This window comes from Bombina bombina, chromosome 1 (genome assembly GCF_027579735.1).
Source record: "Bombina bombina isolate aBomBom1 chromosome 1, aBomBom1.pri, whole genome shotgun sequence".
Lineage (NCBI taxonomy): Eukaryota > Metazoa > Chordata > Amphibia > Anura > Bombinatoridae > Bombina > Bombina bombina.
Genome location: NC_069499.1, coordinates 604,694,307 through 604,700,746, shown reverse-complemented (window position 1 = coordinate 604,700,746; position 6,440 = coordinate 604,694,307).

Sequence of the window (6,440 nt, the reverse complement as noted above, 5' to 3'; positions counted from 1 at the left end):
ACTATTAAAGGGACAGTAAACCTACAAAATAATGTTATATAATTCTGCACATAGTGCAGAATTATATAACATTAGCTTAGCGCCAAGTTTATAACTGAAACAATTGCAGAGATATTATATTCCAAAATTCAATTATCCTGACCGCCGCTCCTGGCTCCACTGAGCGGGTCTTAATTGACTCTACTGAGCGGGTCCAGTAGCGGGAGCGAGCTACAATCAGTTTAATCCAAAAATAATGATATAGCTGCACCACCAACTGTCTTAAAACATCATGATTTTATTGTGCCACTTAAAACAGACAACGTTTCGGACACATGTCCTTATTCATGTCATGGGTCCGAAACGTTGTCTGTTTTAAGTGGCACAATAAAATCATGATGTTTTAATACAGTTGGTGGTGCAGCTATATCATTATTTTTGGACTGACTTCTTGGGACCTTGGTGCAGGTGCAATAGTTGGCACACCTACAAACAAGTTTTGTTACACCCTTGGTGCTTGGGCAATTCTTTGTTTTCTACATTCAGTTTAATGGCGCGATCGAGCCGGTGTTCTGTCGAAAACTCCAAGAAATTTGAAAATTCCAAGATGACGTCACTTTCGGTGACTCCTCCAAAGTTTTTGCCTCTGTCTGGGGGGCACAACGCCGGTTCTCTGGCATCCATCCAAGTAAACCTTGGGGAATGAGGTTTACAAGGGAGGCTTTACTGCCCCAAACCCCCCAGGCGGAGCCAAAATAGATAGTGAAGATAGGTGATTACAGTCCCATCTGATTGGCCCGTGCCTCTGTGAGGGACAGGATGCACAACAAATCAGATGTATGGAATCCCTGGAAGTGACGTCATCTTGGAGTTTTCAATTTCTTGGAGTTTTTCGATATAACACCGGCTATGACTAGACAGCGTGCCCGCGATGCGCTTATGCAAATTAAGACCCGCTCAGTAGAGCCAGGAGCAGCGGTCAGGATAATTGCATTTTGGAATATAATATCTTTGTATTCGTTTGTTATAAACTTGGCGCTTAGCTAATGTTATATAATTTTATTCTGCACTATGTTTAAACTAGTTTTTGAGTTATACAAAAGCACTTTAGGAAAATAATGTATTTTCATGAAAGATATAAGAAGCTTTTACACTTTCTTAAAGGGACATGAAACAAATATTTTCTTTCATGATTTAAAAAGAGCGGGCCATTTTAAACAACTTTCCAATTTATTACTGTTATCTAATTTGCTTCATTCTCTTGATATCGTTTGTTGAACAGCATATATAAATAGCCTCAGTAGCTGCTGATTGGTGATTGCACATAGATGCCTCGTGTGATTGGCTCATCCACGTGCATTGCTATTTCTTCAACAAAGGTTATCTTAAAAATGAAGCAAATGAGATATTAGAAGTAAATTGGAATGCTGTTTAAAATTGTATTCTCTATCTGAATCATGAAAGAAAAAATTTGGGTTGTGTGTCCCTTTAAGTCATTAATGCTTCTGCAGTAGATTTCAGCAGAAGGGTTAACCTATTCCAGATCACTGTAAATTCAATAGTTGTAAGAACAATTTCAGAAGTAATAGTGATATGAGGTATCCGTTTTAATCTGAAGTTTCATTCTGATTTTATTTATAGGGACTTGGACAAACTCTCCATGCCACCATCTAATGAAGGGCCCAATTATCAAAAACTCGCTGGCATAGAGAGAAATGACACAAAATCTTTTTGTTTTGTTTTTAGCATTATATTGTAATGTACTGTATGTGTCTTCTTCCCAACCAGAACCATGGATAGTGAGATAAACAGCTCTCAAGCTAAAATTTGCCTTTATAAATTTCTTTGAGGGACCTCTCTGTACCAGCAAGAGCTTTTGGCTAATCTTGCAAGAGAATTGTGCCCTGACAGAGATAGAAAAAGGGCTTTGTTTTCAAAAATACCCATGGAAAATGTACATTTTAGGAAGCCATTAAAGGGACAGTTTACTCAAAAATGTTCTCCCCTTTAATTTGTTCCCAATCATCCACTTTACCTGCTGGAGTGTATTAAATTGTTTACAAGTATTTCCATTACCCTTATATTGGCATTTGAAATAAGTGATTTAGCCTGTGGTATCCCCACCCATCCTGAAAGTTTTTGACCTTAAGGCCAAACTGTGTTAACACGGCCAGTAGAAGAAATTACACTCCCAGTGGGTTGTAGAAGAGATAAGGTAATAAAATGTTAATTTTCCATTGTTCTCTACAAGTATTGGTGATTGGTTTATGGACAGATATAAGATAAAGAAGCAGCTATATGTACACAATGTGATAAAGTAGCGAGAACTGATTATACCTACAAGCTCAACCCATTTTATTAGGTTGTGGCTTCAAAACACAAAATCAGCTCATTCATATACACAAATAAGCCTTAAAAAAGCAAATCTCATACATTTTATACTCTGTAGCTGGTAAAAAAAGTAATTGGAAACACATTAAGGGAAAACAATTTTATAGTATACTGTCCCTTTAAGTGGTTATTTTTCACAATAGCAAATAATACTTAGTTAAGAATAGGTGACCTATCGAAAACATATAATTTAAATCTGATAACTGTTACATACTTTGTTTTAAATGTTGTTTTCCTTTGGAGTACTTCTAGTTTTTATTTGCTCCCTATGTATTGAGAAACCATCCACCCCCTCAGTTTTATCTCTTTTTCTCACAGCTGGAGGCAGAGGATACATTTAGAGGTCTTTAACCCCACTAGGCAACCAGGGATCATTGACTTGAATAATATTATTTAATAAAATATTTGGAAAACATAGAAGTGCCATAAAAATAACTCTACCAAATCCTGCGGCCAGAAATACACCCTGAATAATTTTGAAATTCATGTGAAATTCTTACTTTATATTAAGTGTCTGTGACACATTCAAAATTGCATTAATAAATTAAAATGTCATGAACATTTTCTGTCTCCCTCCCTCTTTCTCTATCTTTCTTTCTCTCTCTCTCTCTCTCTCTCTCTCTCTCTCACACACACAGTATCCCACAAAAGTGAATACACCTCTCACATTTTTGTAAATATTTTATTATATCTTTTTATGTGACAACACTGAAGAAATTACACTGCTACAATGTAAAGTAGTGAGTGTACAGTCTAACAGTGTAAATTTGCTGTCCCCTCAACATAACTCAACACACAGCCATTAATGTCTAAACCATTGGCAACAAAAGTGAGAACACCCCTAAGTGGAAATGTCCAAATTGGGCCCAATTAGCCATTTTCCCTTCCCTGGTGCCATGTGACTCGTTAGTGTTACAAGGTCTCAGGTGTGAATGAGGAGCAGGTGTGTTAAATTTGGTCTTATAGCTCTCACACTCTCTCATACTGGTCACTGGAAGTTCAATATGGCACCTCATGGCAAAGAACTCTGAATATCTGAAAAAAAGAATTGTTGCCCTACATAAAGATGGCCTCTAGGCTATAAGAAGATTGCCAAGACCCTGAAACTGAGCTGCAGCATGGTGGGCAAGACCATACAGCGGTTTCACAGGACAGGTGCCACTCAGAACAGGCCTCGCCATGGTCGACCAAAGAAGTTGAGGGCACGTGCTCAGAGTCATATCCAGAGGTTGTTTTTGGGAAATATATGTATGAGTGCTGCCAGCACTGCTGCAGAGGTTGAAGGGGTGGAGGTCAGACCATACACTGCATCAAATTGGTCTGCATGGCTGTCGTCCCAGAAGGAAGCCTCTTCTAAAGATGATGCACAAGAAAGCCTGCAAACAATTTGCTGAAGACAAGCAGACTAGGGACATGGATTACTGGAACCATGTCCTGTGGTCCGATGAGACCAAGCTAAGCTTATCTGGTTCAGATGGTGTCAAGCGTGTGTGGCGGCAACCAGGGGAGGAGTACAAAGACAAGTGTGTCTTGTCTACAGTCAAGCATGGTGGTGGGAGTGTCATGGCCTGGGCCTGCATGAGTGCTGCCGGCACTGGGGAGCTACAGTTCATTGAGGGAACCATGAATGCCAACATGTACTGTGACATACTGAAGCAGAGCATGATCCCCTCCCTTTGGAGACTGGGCCGCAGGGCAGTATTCCAACATGATAACGACCCCATACACACCTCCAAGACGACCACTGCCTTGCTAAAGAAGCTGAGGGTAAAGGTGATGGACTGGCCAAGCATGTCTCCCTATTGATCATCTGTGGGGCATCCTCAAATGGAATGTGGGGGAGCACAAGGTCTCTAACATCCACCAGCTCAGTAAAGTCATCATGGAGGAGTGGAAGAGGACTCCAGTGGCAACCTGTGAAGCTCTGCTGAACTCCTTGCCCAAGAGGGTTGAAGGGACACTGAACCCAACTTTTTTCTTTTGTGATTCATATAGAGCATGCAATTTTAAGCAACTTTCTAATTTACTCCTATTATCAATTTTTCTTCATTCTCTTGGTATCTTTATTTCAGATGGCCCATTTTTGGTGAACAACCTGGGTTGTTCTTGCTGATTGGTGGATAAATTCACCCACCAATAAACAAGGGCTGTCCAGTATCCTGAACAAAAAAATAGCTTAGATGCCTTCTTTTTCAAATAAAGATAGCAAGAGAACAAAGAAAAATTGATAAAATGAGTAAATTATAAAGTTGCTTAAAATTGCATGCTCTATCTGAATTACGAAATATATATATTTTTTTTTTGGTTCAGTGTCACTTTAAGGCAGTGCTGGAAAATAATGGTGACCACACAAAATATTGACACTTTGGGCCCAATTTGGACATTTCCACTTAGGGGTGTACTCACTTTTGTTGCCAACGGTTTAGACATTAATGGCTGTGTGTTGAGTTATTTTGAGGGACAGCAAATTTACACTGTTATACAGGCTGTACACTCACTACTTTACATTGTAGCAAAGTGTCATTTCTTCAGTATTGTCACATGAAAAGATATAATAAAATATTTACAAAAATGTGAGGGGTGTAGTCACTCTTGTGGGATACTCTATATGATAGTTAATATTTATATAAGATATTATTTATGAAGTATATCAGGTATACTTGTCTATGAAGGACAAAAGTCTTAACTGTAATGATTACTATGTGGTGTTTTTCATATACCATGTTTATACCTCCGGAAACTAGGTGACAATGTATGAGTGAGGCTGTAGTGGGCAAGTGTGGTCCTGATGACACAGAGAACCTTGTGACAATGACAATATGACAGTGGGCTTGCATTACATTGCTTGAGTGACATTCTGAATAGGAAAAGTTCACTTACAGAGAAATAACAAACATCACATACTATACCGCCTCCATCACCTCTTGTAACACATTCCAAGACAATAACAAAGCACTGCACACAGGCTGCCCACAGAGACACGACTGAGAGAAGGCAGAAGCATAGCATGTGTAGAGTCAGTAACATGCATGCAACTGGCCAGCATCCTATACTTGCTGTTTAACCTCTGTACAGGAAGAGTAGATAAAAATAATATAAATTCTAACTGAAGGTCCTGACAAAGCCCTGGAACCTGGGGCCAAGCCTACTGTAATGTTAGTGCATTATTTTACATATAGTCTAATGCAGACACCTTGTATCTTAAAGGGACATAAAAGTCCAAATTTAACTTTCTTGTTTCAGATAGAACTTTAATTAAAAAAAAAAAAGACTTCTGTTATCAAATTTACTTTGTTCTCCTGATAGCCTTTGCTAAGAAGCATACCTAGGTAGGCTCAGGAACTGCATGCACCCACCAACAAGCTGATGATTGGTGGCTGGCTACACACATGTGTCCCTGATCATTGGCTCACTAGATGTGTTTAATTAGGTCCCATTAGTGCATTGCTGCTCTAAAGCAGGGGTTAAATGCAGAATTTGTTATGCAGTTTATGAAAACAACAACACAAAAAACTGCTATAACGCATTAGAGCATTTATTCTTACACTTTTATGCCCCTTCAAGTCTGTGCCTGGCTTCTCATTATTCTTGCTGGTTTATATATTCAATATTAATTTGTCACACTCTGAACTAGAGCTGAAAAATGCTAAAAAAATATATTTTATACAAAACTGAAATGTACCTACGTTCATGCCAATATTGTCTGGAATGTCCCTTTAAGTAGCTGATAGTAGTTATTTTTGGCATTAAAGGGACATGAAACCCAACAATTTTCTTTCATGAATCAGATAGAGCATGCAATAAAAAAAAAGAAAGTTTTCAATTCTCTTATCAATTTTAAATTAGTTATTTTGGTATCCTTTGTTGAAAAGCCAGAATGTAGACTCAAGAGTGTGCACATGTCTTCATAATTATATGGCAACAGTATTGCAAAAATCGTATACATTTGTAAGATCACTATATGGCAGTAATTTTTCTTGCTATGTAGTGCTCTAGACAAGTACACGCTACCTACCTAAGTATGCTTTTCAACAAGAATACGAGAACAAAATAAATAAGATAATAGAAGT